The 19,600-nt window shown below is 49.9% G+C and overlaps 1 pseudogene; it reads right to left on the minus strand.

Moving 5' to 3' along the window:
- Positions 1–19,600, minus strand: part of LOC127924390 (ryanodine receptor 2-like) — a 63,241-nt pseudogene that overhangs the window by 36,398 nt on the left and 7,243 nt on the right.

A 19,600-nucleotide genomic window follows, 5' to 3' on the forward strand; every position in this document is an offset into this window, starting at 1 on the left:
TTATCTATAATACCTGGTTTATAGGTAGGTGGTCTCTACCCACCTTGTGGTTATCTATAATACCTGGTTTATAGGTAGGTGGTCTCCTCTACCCACCTTGTGGTTATCTATAATACCTGGTTAATAGGTAGGTGGTCTCCTCTACCCACCTTGTGGTTATCTATAATACCTGGTTTATAGGTAGGTGGTCTCCTCTACCCACCTTGTGGTTATCTATAATACCTGGTTTATAGGTAGGTGGTCTCCTCTACCCACCTTGTGGTTACCTATAATACCTGGTTTATAGGTAGGTGGTCTCCTCTACCCACCTTGTGGTTATCTATAATACCTGGTTTATAGGTAGGTGGTCTCTACCCACCTTGTGGTTATCTATAATACCTGGTTTATAGGATAGGTGGTCTCCTCTACCCACCTTGTGGTTATCTATAATACCTGGTTTATAGGTAGGTGGTCTCCTCTACCCACCTTGTGGTTATCTATAATACCTGGTTTATAGGAAGGTGGTCTCCTCTACCCACCTTGTGGTTATCTATAATACCTGGTTTATAGGTAGGTGGTCTCCTCTACCCACCTTGTGGTTATCTATAATACCTGGTTTATAGGTAGGTGGTCACCTCTACCCACCTTGTGGTTATCTATAATACCTGGTTTATAGGTAGGTGGTCTCCTCTAGTCTCCTCTACCCACATTGTGGTTATCTATAATACCTGGTTTATAGGTAGGTGGTCTCCTCTACCCACCTTGTGGTTATCTATAATACCTGGTTTATAGGTAGGTGGTCTCCTCTACCCACCTTGTGGTTATCTATAATACCTGGTTTATAGGTAGGTGGTGTCCTCTACCCACCTTGTGGTTATATATAATACCTGGTTTATAGATAGGTGGTCTCCTCTACCCACCTTGTGGTTATCTATAATACCTGGTTTATAGGTAGGTGGTCTCCTCTAGTCTCCTCTACCCACCTTGTGGTTATCTATAATACCTGGTTTATCGGTAGGTGGTCTCCTCTAGTCTCCTCTACCCACCTTGTGGTTATCTATAATACCTGGTTTATAGGTAGGTGGTCTCCTCTACCCACCTTGTGGTTATCTATAATACCTGGTTTATAGGTAGGTGGTCTCTACCCACCTTGTGGTTATCTATAATACCTGGTTTATAGATAGGTGGTCTACCCACCTTGTGGTTATCTCTACCCACCTTGTGGTTATCTATAATACCTGGTTTATAGGTAGGTGGTCTCTACCCACCTTGTGGTTATCTATAATACCTGGTTTATAGGTAGGTGGTCTCCTCTACCCACCTTGTGGTTATCTATAATACCTGGTTTATAGGTAGGTGGTCTCCTCTACCCACCTTGTGGTTATCTATAATACCTGGTTTATAGGTAAGTGGTCTCCTCTACCCACCTTGTGGTTATCTATAATACCTGGTTAATAGGTAGGTGGTCTCCTTACCCACCTTGTGGTTATCTATAATACCTGGTTTATAGGTAGGTGGTCTCCTCTACCCACCTTGTGGTTATCTATAATACCTGGTTTATAGGTAGGTGGTCTCCTCTACCCACCTTGTGGTTACCTATAATACCTGGTTTATAGGTAGGTGGTCTCCTCTACCCACCTTGTGGTTATCTATAATACCTGGTTTATAGGTAGGTGGTCTCTACCCACCTTGTGGTTATCTATAATACCTGGTTTATAGTAGGTGGTCTCCTCTAGTCTCCCACCTTGTGGTTATCTATAATACCTGGTTTATAGGTAGGTGGTCTCCTCTACCCACCTTGTGGTTATCTATAATACCTGGTTTATAGGTAGGTGGTCTACCCACCTTGTGGTTATCTATAATACCTGGTTTTATAGGTAGGTGGTCTCCTCTACCCACCTTGTGGTTATCTTATCTGGTTTATAGGTATACCTGGTTTATACCTGGTTTATAGGTAGGTGGTCTCCTCTAGTCTCCTCTACCCACATTGTGGTTATCTATAATACCTGGTTTATAGGTAGGTGGTCTCCTCTACCCACCTTGTGGTTATCTATAATACCTGGTTTATAGGTAGGTGGTCTCCTCTACCCACCTTGTGGTTATCTATAATACCTGGTTTATAGGTAGGTGGTCTCCTCTACCCACCTTGTGGTTATCTATAATACCTGGTTTATAGGTAGGTGGTGTCCTCTACCCACCTTGTGGTCATATATAATACCTGGTTTATAGATAGGTGGTCTCCTCTACCCACCTTGTGGTTATCTATAATACCTGGTTTATAGGTAGGTGGTCTCCTCTAGTCTCCTCTACCCACCTTGTGGTTATCTATAATACCTGGTTTATCGGTAGGTGGTCTCCTCTAGTCTCCTCTACCCACCTTGTGGTTATCTATAATACCTGGTTTATAGGTAGGTGGTCTCCTCTACCCACCTTGTGGTTATCTATAATACCTGGTTTATAGGTAGGTGGTCTCTACCCACCTTGTGGTTATCTATAATACCTGGTTTATAGATAGGTGGTCTCCTCTACCCACCTTGTGGTTATCTATAATACCTGGTTTATAGGTAGGTTCTCTACCCACCTTGTGGTTATCTATAATACCTGGTTTATAGGTAGGTGGTCTCCTCTACCCACCTTGTGGTTATCTATAATACCTGGTTTATAGGTAGGGTGGTTTATAGGTAAGTGGTCTCCTCTACCCACCTTGTGGTTATCTATAATACCTGGTTAATAGGTAGGTGGTCTCCCTCTACCCACCTTGTGGTTATCTATAATACCTGGTTTATAGGTAGGTGGTCTCCTCTACCCACCTTGTGGTTATCTATAATACCTGGTTTATAGGTAGGTGGTCTACCCTCTACCCACCTTGTGGTTATCTATAATACCTGGTTTATAGGTAGGTGGTCTCCTCTACCCACCTTGTGGTTATCTATAATACCTGGTTTATAGGTAGGTGGTCTCCTCTACCCACCTTGTGGTTATCTATAATACCTGGTTTATAGATAGGTGGTCTCCTCTACCCACCTTGTGGTTATCTATAATACCTGGTTTATAGGTAGGTGGTCTCCTCTACCCACCTTGTGGTTATCTATAATACCTGGTTTATAAGGTGGTCTCCTCTACCCACCTTGTGGTTATCTATAATACCTGGTTTATAGGTAGGTGGTCTCCTCTACCCACCTTGTGGTTATCTATAATACCTGGTTTATAGGTAGGTGGTCTCCTCTACCCACCTTGTGGTTATCTATAATACCTGGTTTATAGGTAGGTGGTCTCCTCTAGTCTCCTCTACCCACATTGTGGTTATCTATAATACCTGGTTTATAGGTAGGTGGTCTCCTCTAGTCTCCCTACCCACCTTGTGGTTATCTATAATACCTGGTTTATAGGTAGGTGGTCTCCTCTACCCACCTTGTGGTTATCTATAATACCTGGTTTATAGGTAGGTGGTCTCCTCTACCCACCTTGTGGTTACCTATAATACCTGGTTTATAGGTAGGTGGTCTCCTCTACCCACCTTGTGGTTATCTATAATACCTGGTTTATAGGTAGCTAGTCTCCTCTACCCACCTTGTGGTTATCTATAATACCTGGTTTATAGGTAGGTGGTCTATCTCTCTGGTTTATAGGTAGGAGGTCTCCTCTACCCACCTTGTGGTTATCTATAATACCTGGTTTATAGGTAGGTGGTCTCCTCTACCCACCTTGTGGTTATCTATAATACCTGGTTTATAGGTAGGTGGTCTCTCTACTCCACCCACCTTGTGGTTATCTATAATACCTGGTTTATAGGTAGGTGGTCTATAATACCTAGGTAGGTGGTCTCCTCTACCCACCTTGTGGTTATCTATAATACCTGGTTTATAGGTAGGTGGTCTCTACCCACCTTGTGGTTATCTATAATACCTGGTTTATAGGTAGGTGGTCTCTACCCACCTTGTGGTTATCTATAATACCTGGTTTATAGGTAGGTGGTCTCCTCTACCCACCTTGTGGTTACCTATAATACCTGGTTTATAGGTAGGTGGTCTCCTCTACCCACCTTGTGGTTATCTATAATACCTGGTTTATAGGTAGGTGGTCTCCTCTAGTCTCCTCTACCCACCTTGTGGTTGCGTCCATGTTTGTCTAGCAGAGAGATGATTGACTTGATGTGTCCCTCCTTGATGATGTTCAGAGCTTCAGGACTCTCCACCAGGACACAGTGAAGGACCTCCAAGATCCCTGAACACAACCAGCACAGAGTTAGTATCACACCAACACACTACTAACTTAAATGAACTGTCCCTTGATGATGATGAGAGCTTCAGGACTCTCCACCAGGACACAGTGAAGGACCTCCAGGACATATGGAGAACGGAATTACAAAACCCCAACAAACAGGATTCCTGAATGCCAGATGAGTTATAAACACGAACAAACAGGATCCCTGAATGACAGATGAGTTATAAACACGAACAAACAGGATCCCTGAATGACAGATGAGTTATAAACACCAACAAACAGGATCCCTGATTGCCAGATGAGTTATAAACACCAACAAACAGGATCCCTGAATGCCAGACAAGTTATAAACACCAACAAACAGGATCCCTGAATGTCAGATGAGTTATAAACACCAACAAACAGGATCCCTGAATGCCAGATGAGTTATAAACACCAACAAACAGGATCCCTGAATGCCAGACGAGTTATAAACACCAACAAACAGGATCCCTGAATGTCAGATGAGTTATAAACACCAACAAACAGGATCCCTGAATGCCAGACGAGTTATAAACACCAACAAACAGGATCCCTGAATGTCAGATGAGTTATAAACACCAACAAACAGGATCCCTGAATGCCAGATGAGTTATAAACACCAACAAACAGGATCCCTGAATGCCAGATGAGTTATAAACACCAACAAACAGGATCCCTGAATGCCAGACCAGTTGTAAACACCAACACCAACAGGATTCATGAATGCCAGATGAGTTATAAACCCCAACAAACAGGATTCCTGAATGCCAGATGAGTTATAAACACCAACAAACAGGATCCCTGAATGTCAGACCAGTTATAAACAGCAACAAACAGGATTCCTGAATGCCAGACCAGTTATAAACACCAACAAACAGGATCCCTGAATGCCAGATGAGTTATAAACACCAACAAACAGGATCCCCGAATGCCAGACCAGTTATAAACACCAACAAACAGGATCCCTGAATGCCAGATGAGTTATAAACACCAACAAACAGGATTCCTGAATGCCAGATGAGTTATAAACACGAACAAACAGGATCCCTGAATGACAGATGAGTTATAAACCCCAACAAACAGGATCCCTGAATGCTAGACGAGATGTAAACACCAACACAGTTGAATCACATTTCACACTGAGGCTAACTATGAAAGGTATAAAAGCTATACCAGCCTATACTAGCCTATACTAGCCTATACCAGCCTATACCAGCCTATACTATCCTATACTAGCCTCGTTCTGGCAGGAAATACTGTGTTACCAGGGAGAAAAGTGATTTATTCGCAGGTTGGGACATTTGTAAAATACCAGGAAAGTACTCAACCCTAGACCCTCCTCACTGCACCAGTCATCTCTAATTCACCTCTCCTCGTGGTCAAACCAACCCTAGACCCTCCTCACTGCACCAGTCATCTCTAATTCACCGCTCCTCATGGTCAAACCAACCCTAGACCCTCCTCACTGCACCAGTCATCTCTAATTCACCTCTCCTCGTGGTCAAACCAACCCTAGACCCTCCTCACTGCACCAGTCATCTCTAATTCACCGCTCCTCGTGGTCAAACCAACCCTAGACCCTCCTCACTGCACCAGTCATCTCTAATTCACCTCTCCTCGTGGTCAAACCAACCCTAGACCCTCCTCACTGCACCAGTCATCTCTAATTCACCTCTCCTCGTGGTCAAACCAACCCTAGACCCTCCTCACTGCACCAGTCATCTCTAATTCACCTCTCCTCATGGTCAAACCAACCCTAGACCCTCCTCACTGCACCAGTCATCTCTAATTCACCGCTCCTCGTGGTCAAACCAACCCTAGACCCTCCTCACTGCACCAGTCATCTCTAATTCACCGCTCCTCGTGGTCAAACCAACCCTAGACCCTCCTCACTGCACCAGACATCTCTAATTCACCACTCCTCGTGGTCAAACCAACCCTAGACCCTCCTCACTGCACCAGTCATCTCTAATTCACCTCTCCTCATGGTCAAACCAACCCTAGACCCTCCTCACTGCACCAGTCATCTCTAATTCACCTCTCCTCGTGGTCAAACCAACCCTCCTCACTGCACCAGTCATCTCTAATTCACCGCTCCTCGTGGTCAAACCAACCCTAGACCCTCCTCACTGCACCAGTCATCTCTAATTCACCGCTCCTCGTCTCCAAACCAACCCTAGACCCTCCTCACTGCACCAGTCATCTCTAATTCACCTCTCCTCGTGGTCAAACCAACCCTAGACCCTCCTCACTGCACCAGTCATCTCTAATTCACCTCTACTCGTGGTCAAACCAACCCTAGACCCTCCTCACTGCACCAGTCATCTCTAATTCACCGCTCCTCGTGGTCAAACCAACCCTCCTCACTGCACCAGTCATCTCTAATTCACCTCTCCTCGTGGTCAAACCAACCCTAGACCCTCCTCACTGCACCAGACATCTCTAATTCACCTCTCCTCGTGGTCAAACCAACCCTAGACCCTCCTCACTGTACCTCCTGTACAGTACCTCTCTAGGTGAGGGGAGGAGTATGAGGATGAGTTCATGTGCATTCAGTACCTCTCTAGGTGAGGGGAGGAGTATGAGGATGAGTTCATGTGCATTCAGGTGTACCTCTCTAGGTGAGGGGAGAGAGTGTGGAGGAAATGCACTCTATCCCACCTCCGTGACTTACAGTAGAACTAGAGTGGCCACCCGTCAACTATAAATGTCTCCTCATTCTGTTCTACAATATTCAAACCAGAAATAGACTGAGTCACCGGGTATATGCCTGGTCATCTCTAATTCACCTCTCCTCGTGGGAAGGGTTTAAGAACATGCTCACAGAGATATATGTTTGTATGGTGTTAGATATGAGGCATGTTAGACGTTTCATAACTCTGGTGGAATGAGTGGCCGCTCTGCTCGTCTCTAGCTTTCATCCACCTACGTAGACACGCTCAGAGGAGAGGAGAGGAGAGAGGAGAGGAGGGGAGGGGAGGGAGGGGAGAGGAGAGGAGAGGAGAGGAGAGGAGGGGAGAGGAGAGGAGAGGAGAGGAGAGGAGAGGAGAGGAGAGGAGAGGAGGGGAGGGGAGGGGAGGGGAGGGGAGGGAGGGATGAGGGAGAGGAGGGATGAGGGAGAGGAGGGATGAGGGAGAGGAGGGAGGAGAGGAGAGGAGAAGAGAGGAGAGGAGAGGAGAATCCACACCTACGTACACGATCAGAGGAGAGGAGAGGAGAGGAGGGGAGGGGAGGGAAGGGGAGGATGTAGAGAGGAGGGATGAGGGAGAGGAGAGGAGAGGAAGGAGGAGAGGAGAGGAGAGGAGAGGAGAGGAGAGGAGAGGAGAGGAGGGGAGGGGAGGGAAGGAGAGGATGGAGAGAGGAGGGATGAGGGAGAGGAGGGATGAGGGAAAGGAGGGATGAGGGAGAGGAGGGAGGAGAGGAGAGGAGAGGAGAGGAGAGGAGGGATGGAGAGAGGAGGGATGAGGGAGAGGAGGGAGGAGGGAGAGGAGGGAGGAGAGGAGAGGAGAAGAGAGGAGAGGAGAATCCACACCTACGTACACGCTTAGAGGAGAGGAGAGGAGGGGAGGGGAGGGAAGGGGAGGATGGAGAGAGGAGGGATGAGGGAGAGGAGGGAGGAGAGGAGAGGAGAGGAGAGGAGAGGAGAGGAGAGGAGAGGAGAGGAGAGGAGAGGAGGGGAGGGGAGGGAAGGAGAGGATGGAGAGAGGAGGGATGAGGGAGAGGAGGGATGAGGGAAAGGAGGGATGAGGGAGAGGAGGGAGGAGAGGAGAGGAGAGGAGAGGAGGGAGGAGAGGAGAGGAGAGGAGAGAGGAGAGGAGAGAGAGGAGAGGAGAGGAGAGGAGAGGAGAGGAGAGGAGGGGAGGGGAGGGAAGGGCAGGATGGAGAGAGGAGGGATGAGGGAGAGGAGGGATGAGGGAGAGGAGGGAGGAGAGGAGAGGAAAGGAGAGGAGAATCCACACCTACGTACACGCTCAGAGGAGAGGAGAGGAGAGGAGAGGAGGGAAGGGGGGGATGGAGAGAGGAGGGATGAGGGAGAGGAGGGAGGAGAGGAGAGGAGAAGAGAATAGAGGAGAGGAGAGGAGAATCCACACTGCAGCCAACACCTTGCGGCAGGAAGTAGAAATGGGGAAGAAATCTGTTTTGTTCTATATCTCCCTCTCTCCCTACTCGTCCTCTCTCTCTCTCCCTCCTCATTCTGCCTCCCTCCTCCTCCTCCTCTTCCCCCTCCTCCTCCTCTGTCTCTCTCCCTCCTCCTCCTCCTCTGTCTCTCTCCCTCCTCCTCATCCTCTGTCTCTCTCCATCTCATTCCCTCTCTCCCTCTCATTCTCTCTCTCTCTCCCTCCTCGTCCTCTCTCTCTATCTCCCTCCTCATTCTGTCTCCCTCCCTCCTCCTGCATCTCTCTCCCTCTTCCTCTGTCTCTCTCCCTCTCATTCTCTCTCTCTCTCCCTCCTCCTCCTATCTCCTACCCTCCTCTGTCTCTCTTCCTCTATTTCTCTCTCTCATTTTCTCTCTCTTCCTCTCATTCTCTCTCTCTCCCTCTCATTCTCTCCTTTTCTCTCTCCCTCTATATCATTCTCTCTCTCCCTCATTTTCTATCTCTCCCTCTTATTTTCTCCCTCGCTCTCGCTCTCCCTCATTCTCTATCTCTCTCCCTCATTCTCTGTCTCTCTCCTCATTCTCTCTCTCTCTCTCCCTCCTCATTCTCTCTCTCTCCCTCCTCATTCTCTCTCTCTCTCCCTCCTCATTCTCTGTCTCTCTCTCCCTCCTCATTCTCTGTCTCTCTCTACCTCCTCATTCTCTGTCTCTCTCTCTCTCCCCCCCCTCTCTCTATTCTCTCTGGCTATACTGTAACAGTGATACTACTACAGATTACAGATTGTCTATGCTGCTGCAACAGTGATATGTGATAATGCCGTACAGGAGGGTCAAAAGGATATATTGATTATAGATCACATACCAGACGAGGCCTCCAGTCTCTCCAACCGGCTGATCAACCAATCCAATGAGCCGGAGAACTGGGCACAATTCTTCCTGTTGCCCCTTATCAAGGCAGCTAGAGGACAAGAGGGAGGAGAGGAGAGAGCGTGAAAGATTGAGAGAGGGATACAGTGACATTGTGAGAGAGATCAAGGGAGAAAGGGATGGAGAGAGGGATACAGAGAGTGAAGAGAGAGATCAGGGAGAGAGGGATGGAGAGAGGGATGGAGAGAGTGAAGAGAGAGATCAGGGGAGAGAGGGATGGAGAGGGATACAGAGAGTGAAGAGAGAGATCAGGGGAGAGAGGGATACAGAGAGTGGAGAGAGAGATCAGGGGAGAGAGGGATACAGAGAGTGAAGAGAGAGATCAGGGAGAGAGGGATACAGAGAGTGGAGAGAGAGATCAGGGGAGAGAGGGATACAGAGAGTGAAGAGAGAGATCAGGGAGAGAGGGATACAGAGAGTGGCGAGAGAGATCAGGGGAGAGAGGGATACAGAGAGTGAAGAGAGAGATCAGGGGAGAAAGGGATGGAGAGGGATACAGAGAGTGAAGAGAGAGATCAGGGGAGAGAGGGATGGAGAGAGATACAGAGAGTGAAGAGAGAGATCAGGGGAGAGAGGGATGGGGAGAGTGAAGAGAGAGATCAGGGGAGAGAGGGATGGGGAGAGTGAAGAGAGAGATCAGGGGAGAGAGGGATGGAGAGAGGGATACAGAGAGTGAAGAGAGAGATCAGGGAGAGAGGGATACAGAGAGTGAAGAGAGAGATCAGGGAGAGAGGGATACAGAGAGTGAAGAGAGAGATCAGGGAGAGAGGGATACAGAGAGTGAAGAGAGAGATCAGGGGAGAGAGGGATACAGAGAGTGGCGAGAGAGATCAGGGGAGAGAGGGATACAGAGAGTGAAGAGAGAGATCAGGGAGAGAGGGATGGAGAGAGATACAGAGAGTGAAGAGAGAGATCAGGGGAGAGAGGGATACAGAGAGTGAAGAGAGAGATCAGGAGAGAGAGATACAGAGAGTGGCGAGAGAGATCAGGGGAGAGAGGGATACAGAGAGTGAAGAGAGAGATCAGGGAGAGAGGGATACAGAGAGTGGAGAGAGAGATCAGGGGAGAGAGGGATACAGAGAGTGAAGAGAGAGATCAGGGGAGAGAGGGATGGAGAGAGATACAGAGAGTGAAGAGAGAGATCAGGGGAGAGAGGGATGGAGAGAGGGATACAGAGAGTGAAGAGAGAGATCAGGGGAGAGAGGGATGGGGAGAGTGAAGAGAGAGATCAGGGGAGAGAGGGATGGGGAGAGTGAAGAGAGAGATCAGGGGAGAGAGGGATGGAGAGAGGGATACAGAGAGTGAAGAGAGAGATCAGGGGAGAGAGGGATGGAGAGGGATACAGAGAGTGAAGAGAGAGATCAGGGGAGAGAGGGATGGAGAGGGATACAGAGAGTGAAGAGAGAGATCAGGGGAGAGAGGGATGAGAGAGGGATACAGAGAGTGAAGAGAGAGATCAGGGGAGAGAGGGATGGAGAGGGATGGAGAGAGGGATGGAGAGAGGGATACAGAGAGTGAAGAGAGAGATCAGGGGAGAGAGGGATGGAGAGAGGGATACAGAGAGTGAAGAGAGAGATCAGGGAGAGAGGGATGGGGAGAGGGATACAGAGAGTGAAGAGAGAGATCAGGGGAGAGAGGGATGGAGAGGGATACAGAGAGTGAAGAGAGAGATCAGGGGAGAGAGGGATGGAGAGAGGGATACAGAGAGTGAAGAGAGAGATCAGGGGAGAGAGGGATGGAGAGAGGGATACAGAGAGTGAAGAGAGAGATCAGGGGAGAGAGGGATGGAGAGGGATACAGAGAGTGAAGAGAGAGATCAGGGAGAGAGGGATGGAGAGAGGGATACAGAGAGTGAAGAGAGAGATCAGGGGAGAGAGGGATGGAGAGAGGGATGGAGAGAGTGAAGAGAGAGATCAGGGGAGAGAGGGATGGAGAGAGGGATACAGAGAGTGAAGAGAGAGATCAGGGGAGAGAGGGATGGAGAGAGGGATGGAGAGAGGGATGGAGAGAGGGATGGAGAGAGGGATGGAGAGAGAGATACAGAGAGTGAAGAGAGAGATCGGGGGAGAGAGGGATGGAGAGAGAGATACAGAGAGTGAAGAGAGAGATCAGGGAGAGAGGGATGGGGAGAGGGATGGAGAGAGGGATGGAGAGAGGGATACAGAGAGTGAAGAGAGAGATCAGGGGAGAGAGGGATGGAGAGAGGGATGGAGAGAGGGATGGGGAGAGGGATACAGAGAGTGAAGAGAGAGATCAGGGGAGAGAGGGATGGAGAGAGGGATACAGAGAGTGAAGAGAGAGATCAGGGGAGAGAGGGATGGAGAGAGGGATGGAGAGAGGGATGGAGAGGGATGGAGAGAGGGATGGAGAGAGGGATACAGAGAGTGAAGAGAGAGATCAGGGGAGAGAGGGATGGTGAGAGGGATGGAGAGAGGGATGGAGAGAGTGAAGAGAGAGATCAGGGGAGAGAGGGATGGAGAGAGGGATACAGAGAGTGAAAGAGAGAGATCAGGGGAGAGAGGGATGGAGAGAGGGATGGGGAGAGGGATGGAGAGAGGGATGGGGAGAGGGATGGGGAGAGGGATACAGAGAGTGAAGAGAGAGATCAGGGAGAGAGGGATGGAGAGGGATGGGGAGAGGGATGGGGAGAGGGATGGAGAGAGGGATGGGGAGAGGGATGGGGAGAGGGATACAGAGAGTGAAGAGAGAGATCAGGGAGAGAGGGATGGAGAGAGGGATGGAGAGAGGGATGGAGAGAGGGATACAGAGAGTGAAGAGAGAGATCAGGGGAGAGAGGGATGGAGAGAGGGATGGAGAGAGGGATGGAGAGAGGGATACAGAGAGTGAAGAGAGAGATCAGGGGGAGAGGGATGGGGAGAGGGATACAGAGAGTGAAGAGAGAGATCAGGGGAGAGAGGGATGGAGAGGGATACAGAGAGGGATGGAGAGAGATACAGAGAGTGAAGAGAGAGGTCCAGAAAGGTAGACAGAGAGATCAAGAGAAGGAGAAATGTTACATGAGGGAACAGACTTTAAAATCAGAACAGGTGCATTTTGACAAGCAGTGTATTTATTCCCTTGGCTCCAGTACAGTCATTAGAATACATTACAGTGTGAGAGCAACAAGACAGCCGGAGACACATCTAGCTTCAGGTGCAGCATCTGGAGCATCTAGAGGGCTGAGGGAGCAACGAGGCAGCATGGAACCATTAGCATCAGTTAGGGCTCAGTTAGGGCTGAGGGCTGAGGAGCAATGAGGCAGCATGGAACCATTAGCATCAGTTAGGGCTGAGGGACCAACGAGGCAGCTTGGAACCACTATCATCAGTTAGGGCTGAGGGCTGAGGGAGCAACGAGGCAGCATGGAACCATTATCATCAGTTAGGGCTGAGGGAGCAACGAGGCAGCATGGAACCATTAGCATCAGTTAGGGCTGAGGGCTGAGGGAGCAACGAGGCAGCATGGAACCACTATCATCAGTTAGGGCTGAGGGCTGAGGGAGCAACGAGGCAGCATGGAACCATTAGCATCAGTTAGGGCTGAGGGCTGAGGGACCAATGAGGCAGCATGGAACCATTATCATCAGTTTGAGGGAGCAACGAGGCAGCATGGAACCATTAGCTGAGGGATGAGGGAGCAACGAGGCAGCATGGAACCATTATCATCAGTTAGGGCTGAGGGAGCAACGAGGCAGCATGGAACCATTAGCATCAGTTAGGGCTGAGGGAGCAACGAGGCAGCATGGAACCATTATCATCAGTTAGGGCTGAGGGAGCAACGAGGCAGCATGGAACCATTAGCATCAGTTAGGGCTGAGGGCTGAGGGAGCAACGAGGCAGCATGGAACCATTAGCATCAGTTAGGGCTGAGGGAGCAACGAGGCAGCATGGAACCATTATCATCAGTTAGGGCTGAGGGAGCAACGAGGCAGCATGGAACCATTAGCATCAGTTAAGGCTGAGGGCTGAGGGAGCAACGAGGCAGCATGGAACCATTAGCATCAGTTAGGGCTGAGGGCTGAGGGAGCAACGAGGCAGCATGGAACCATTAGCATCAGTTAAGGCTGAGGGCTGAGGGAGCAACGAGGCAGCATGGAACCATTATCATCAGTTAAGGCTGAGGGAGCAACGAGGCAGCATGGAACCATTATCATCAGTTAGGGCTGAGGGAGCAACGAGGCAGCATGGAACCATTATCATCAGTTAAGGCTGAGGGCTGAGGGAGCAACGAGGCAGCATGGAACCATTATCATCAGTTAAGGCTGAGGGAGCAACGAGGCAGCATGGAACCATTATCATCAGTTAAGGCTGAGGGCTGAGGGAGCAACGAGGAGGCAGCACATGGCAGAAGGCCAGCTGCCGCTTTAAGCAGCAGTCAGTCAATCAGCCAGTCAGTTAATCAACTAGTCAGTTAATCGGCCAGTCAGTTTATCAGCCAGTCAGTTTATCAGCCAGTCAGTTAATCAACTAGTCAGTTTATCAGCCAGTCAGTTAATCAGCCAGTCAGTTTATCAGCCAGTCAGTTAATCAGCCAGTCAGTTAATCAGCCAGTCAGTTTATCAACTAGTCAGTTTATCAGCCAGTCAGTTAATCAGCCAGTCAGTTAATCAGCCAGTCAGTTAATCAGCCAGTCAGTTAATCAACTAGTCAGTTTATCAGCCAGTCAGTTAATCAGCCAGTCAGTTAATCAGCCAGTCAGTTAATCAGCCAGTCAGTTAATCAGCCAGTCAGTTAATCAGCCAGTCAGTTAATCAGCCAGTCAGTTAATCAGCCAGTCAGTTAATCAGCCAGTCAGTTAATCAGCCAGTCAGTTAATCAGCCAGTCAGTTAATCAGCCAGTCAGTTAATCAGCCAGTCAGTTAATCAGCCAGTCAGTTAATCAGCCAGTCAGTTAATCAGCCAGTCAGTTTATCAGCCAGTCAGTTAATCAGCCAGTCAGTTAATCAACTAGTCAGTCAGCCACCATAGAGGGTAGTATAATGTGTTAATCAGCCAGTCAGTTTATCAGCCAGTCAGTCAGCCACCATAGAGGGTAGTATAGTGTGTTAATCAGCCAGTCAGTTTATCAGCCAGTCAGTTAATTAGCCAGTCAGTTAATCAACTAGTCAGTTAATCAGCCAGTCAGTTTATCAGCCAGTCAGTTAATCAGCCAGTCAGTTAATCAGCCAGTCAGTTTATCAGCCAGTCAGTTAATCAGCCAGTGAGTTAATCAGCCAGTCAGTTAATCAGCCAGTCAGTTAATCAACTAGTCAGTCAGCCACCATAGAGGGTAGTATAGTGTGTTAATCAGCCAGTCAGTTAATCAGCCAGTCAGTTAATCAGCCAGTCAGTTAATCAGCCAGTCAGTTAATCAGCCAGTCAGTCAGCCACCATAGAGGGTAGTATAGTGTGTTAATCAGCCAGTCAGTTAATCAGCCAGTCAGTTTATCAGCCAGTGAGTTAATCAGCCAGTCAGTTAATCAGCCAGTCAGTTAATCAGCCAGTCAGTCAGCCACCATAGAGGGTAGTATAGTGTGTTAATCAGCCAGTCAGTTAATCAGCCAGTCAGTTAATCAGCCAGTCAGTCAGCCACCATAGAGGGTAGTATAATGTGCCAACTAGCAGACTGTTATTTAAGGATTTATGCTGTGCTGCTGTTGATAATGTTTCCATCCCTCCTCTACTCTCCTCCTCTCTCCTCTCCTCCCTCCTCTCCCTCGTCTCTCCTCACTCCATCCCTCCTCTCCCTCCTCTCTTCTACTCTCCTCCCTCCCTCCCTCGTCTCTCCTCTCTCCATCCCTCCTCTCTCTCTCCTCTCCTTCCTCCTCTCCCGGGCCTCTTCCCTCCATCCCTCCTCTCTTCTACTCTCCTCCCACCTCTCCTTCCTCCTCTCCCTCGTCTCTCTTCCCTCCATCTCCTCTCTTCTCTCCTTCCTCCTCTCCCTCTCTCCGTCTCTCTTCCCTCCATCCCTCCCTCTTCTCCCTCCTTCCTCCTCTCCCTCGTCTCTCTTCCCTCCATCCCTCCTCTCTTCTCCTCTCCTTCCTCCTCTCCCTCGTCCTCTTCCCTCCATCCCTCCTCTCTTCTACTCTCCTCCCACCTCTCCTTCCTCCCTCCCTCGTCTCTCTTCCCTCCATCCCTCCTCTCTTCTCCTCTCCTTCCTCCTCTCCCTCGTCTCTCTTCCCTCCATCCCTCCCTCTTCTACTCTCCTCCCACCTCTCCTTCCTCCTCTCCCTCGTCTCTCTTCCCTCCAACCCTCCTCTCTTCTACTCTCCTCCCTCCTCTCCTTCCTCCTCTCCCTCCTCTCTTCTCCTCTCCTCCCTCCTCTCCCTCGTCTCTCCTCTCTCCATCCCTCCTCTCTCCTCCCTCCTCTCCCTCATCTCTCTTCCCTCCATCCCTCCTCTCCTCCTCCCTCCTCTCCTTCCTCCACTCCCTCGTCTCTCTTCCCTCCATCCCTCCTCTCCCTCCTCTCTCCTCCCTCCTCTCCTTCCTCCACTCCCCGTCTCTCTTCCCTCCATCCCTCCTCTCCCTCCTCTCTCCATCCCTCCTCTCTTCCTCCCTCCTGGCTATACATGTTAATGAGTGTTGTACAGCGTAACAGTTCTGTGCTGGGGGGGTCAGGCCCTGTGTAACCTGGCTATACATGTTAATGAGTGTTGTACAGCGTAACAGTTCTGTGCTGGGGGGGTCAGGCTCCCTGTGTAACCTGGCTATACATGTTAATGAGTGTTGTACAGCGTAACAGTTCTGTGCTGGGGGAGGGGGGTCAGGCCCCCTGTGTAACCTGGCTATACATGTTAATGAGTGTTGTACAGCGTAACAGTTCTGTGCTGGGGAGGGGGGTCAGGCCCCCTGTGTAACCTGGCTATACATGTTAATGAGTGTTGTACAGCGTAACAGTTCTGTGCTGGGGGGTCAGGCCCCTGTGTAACCTGGTGATACATGTTAATGAGTGTTGTACAGCGTAACAGTTCTGTGCTGGGGGGTCAGGCCCCTGTGTAACCTGGCTATACATGTTAATGAGTGTTGTACAGCGTAACAGTTCTGGGCTGGGGGGGGTCAGGCCCCTGTGTAACCTGGCTATACATGTTAATGAGTGTTGTACAGCATAACAGTTCTGTGCTGGGGGGGGTCAGGCCCCTGTGTAACCTGGCTATACATGTTAATGAGTGTTGTACAGCGTAACAGTTCTGTGCTGAGGGGGGTCAGGCCCCCTGTGTAACCTGGCTATACATGTTAATGAGTGTTGTACAGCATAACAGTTCTGTGCTGGGGGTCAGGCCCCTGTGTAACCTGGCTATACATGTTAATGAGTGTTGTACAGCATAACAGTTCTGTGCTGGGGGAGGGGGGTCAGGCCCCTGTGTAACCTGGCTATACATGTTAATGAGTGTTGTACAGCGTAACAGTTCTGTGCTGGGGGGGGGGTCAGGCCCCCTGTGTAACCTGGCTATACATGTTAATGAGTGTTGTACAGCATAACAGTTCTGTGCTGGGGGTCAGGCCCCTGTGTAACCTGGCTATACATGTTAATGAGTGTTGTACAGCATAACAGTTCTGTGCTGGGGGAGGGGGTCAGGCCCCTGTGTAACCTGGCTATACATGTTAATGAGTGTTGTACAGCATAACAGTTCTGTGCTGGGGGTCAGGCCCCTGTGTAACCTGGCTATACATGTTACTGAGTGTTGTACAGCATAACAGTTCTGTGCTGGGGAGGGGGGGTCAGGCTCCCTGTGTAACCTGGCTATACATGTTACTGAGTGTTGTATAGCGTAACAGTTCTGTGCTGGGGGGTCAGGCCCCTGTGTAACCTGGCGATACATGTTAATGAGTGTTGTACAGCGTAACAGTTCTGTGCTGGGGAGGGGGGGTCAGGCTCCCTGTGTAACCTGGCTATACATGTTAATGAGTGTTGTACAGCGTAACAGTTCTGTGCTGAGGGGGGTCAGGCCCCTGTGTAACCTGGCGATACATGTTAATGAGTGTTGTACAGCGTAACAGTTCTGTGCTGAGGGGGGGGTCAGGCCCCTGTGTAACCTGGCTATACATGTTAATGAGTGTTGTACAGCGTAACAGTTCTGTGCTGGGGAGGGGGGTCAGGCTCCCTGTGTAACCTGGCTATACATGTTAATGAGTGTTGTACAGCGTAACAGTTCTGTGCTGAGGGGGGTCAGGCCCCCTGTGTAACCTGGCGATACATGTTAATGAGTGTTGTACAGCGTAACAGTTCTGTGCTGAGGGGGGGTCAGGCCCCTGTGTAACCTGGCTATACATGTTAATGAGTGTTGTACAGCGTAACAGCTCTGTGCTGAGGGGGGAGGGGGGTCAGGCCCCCTGTGTAACCTGGCGATACATGTTAATGAGTGTTGTACAGCGTAACAGTTCTGTGCTGAGGGGGGTCAGGCCCCTGTGTAACCTGGCTATACATGTTAATGAGTGTTGTACAACGTAACAGTTCTGTGCTGGGGGTCAGGCCCCTGTGTAACCTGGCTATACATGTTAATGAGTGTTGTACAGCGTAACAGTTCTGTGCTGGGGGTCAGGCCCCTGTGTAACCTGGCTATACATGTTAATGAGTGTTGTACAGCGTAACAGTTCTGTGCTGGGGGGTCAGGCCCCTGTGTAACCTGGCTATACATGTTAATGAGTGTTGTACAGCGTAACAGTTCTGTGCTGGGGGGGGTCAGGCCCCCTGTGTAACCTGGCTATACATGTTAATGAGTGTTGTACAGCGTAACAGTTCTGTGCTGGGGGTCAGGCTCCCTGTGTAACCTGGCTATACATGTTAATGAGTGTTGTACAGCGTAACAGTTCTGTGCTGGGGAGGGGGGTCAGGCCCCCTGTGTAACCTGGCTATACATGTTAATGAGTGTTGTACAGCGTAACAGTTCTGTGCTGGGGGAGGGGGTCAGGCCCCTGTGTAACCTGGCTATACATGTTAATGAGTGTTGTACAGCGTAACAGTTCTGTGCTGGTGGGTGGGGTCAGGCCCCCTGTGTAACCTGGCGATACATGTTAATGAGTGTTGTACAGCGTAACAGTTCTGTGCTGGGGAGGGGGGTCAGGCTCCCTGTGTAACCTGGCTATACATGTTAATGAGTGTTGTACAGCGTAACAGTTCTGTGCTGGGGGGGGTCAGGCCCCTGTGTAACCTGGCGATACATGTTAATGAGTGTTGTACAGCGTAACAGTTCTGTGCTGAGGGGGGTCAGGCCCCTGTGTAACCTGGCTATACATGTTAATGAGTGTTGTACAGCGTAACAGTTCTGTGCTGGGGAGGGGGGTCAGGCCCCTGTGTAACCTGGCTATACATGTTAATGAGTGTTGTACAGCGTAACAGTTCTGTGCTGGGGAGGGGGGTCAGGCCCCTGTGTAACCTGGCTATACATGTTAATGAGTGTTGTACAGCGTAACAGTTCTGTGCTGGGGGTCAGGGCCCCTGTGTAACCTGGCTATACATGTTAATGAGTGTTGTACAGCGTAACAGTTCTGTGCTGGGGGGTCAGGCCCCTGTGTAACCTGGCTATACATGTTAATGAGTGTTGTACAGCGTAACAGTTCTGTGCTGGGGGGGTCAGGCCCCTGTGTAACCTGGCTATACATGTTAATGAGTGTTGTACAGCGTAACAGTTCTGTGCTGGGGGGTCAGGCCCCCTGTGTAACCTGGCTATACATGTTAATGAGTGTTGTACAGCGTAACAGTTCTGTGCTGGGGGGTCAGGCCCCTGTGTAACCTGGCTATACATGTTAATGAGTGTTGTACAGCGTAACAGTTCTGTGCTGGGGGGGTCAGGCCCCTGTGTAACCTGGCTATACATGTTAATGAGTGTTGTACAGCGTAACAGTTCTGTGCTGGGGGTCAGGCCCCCTGTGTAACCTGGCGATACATGTTAATGAGTGTTGTACAGCGTAACAGTTCTGTGCTGGGGGGTCAGGCCCCTGTGTAACCTGGCTATACATGTTAATGAGTGTTGTACAGCGTAACAGTTCTGTGCTGGGGAGGGGGGTCAGGCCCCTGTGTAACCTGGCTATACATGTTAATGAGTGTTGTACAGCGTAACAGTTCTGTGCTGGGGAGGGGGTCAGGCCCCTGTGTAACCTGGCTATACATGTTAATGAGTGTTGTATAGCGTAACAGTTCTGTGCTGAGGGGGGTCAGGCCCCCTGTGTAACCTGGCTATACATGTTAATGAGTGTTGTACAGCGTAACAGTTCTGTGCTGGGGGGGTCAGGCCCCTGTGTAACCTGGCTATACATGTTAATGAGTGTTGTACAGCGTAACAGTTCTGTGCTGGGGGGGGGGTCAGGCCCCTGTGTAACCTGGCTATACATGTTAATGAGTGTTGTACAGCGTAACAGTTCTGTGCTGGGGGGGGGG

The sequence above is a fragment of the Oncorhynchus keta genome, unplaced genomic scaffold (assembly GCF_023373465.1).
Source record: "Oncorhynchus keta strain PuntledgeMale-10-30-2019 unplaced genomic scaffold, Oket_V2 Un_contig_3987_pilon_pilon, whole genome shotgun sequence".
Classification (NCBI taxonomy): domain Eukaryota; kingdom Metazoa; phylum Chordata; class Actinopteri; order Salmoniformes; family Salmonidae; genus Oncorhynchus; species Oncorhynchus keta.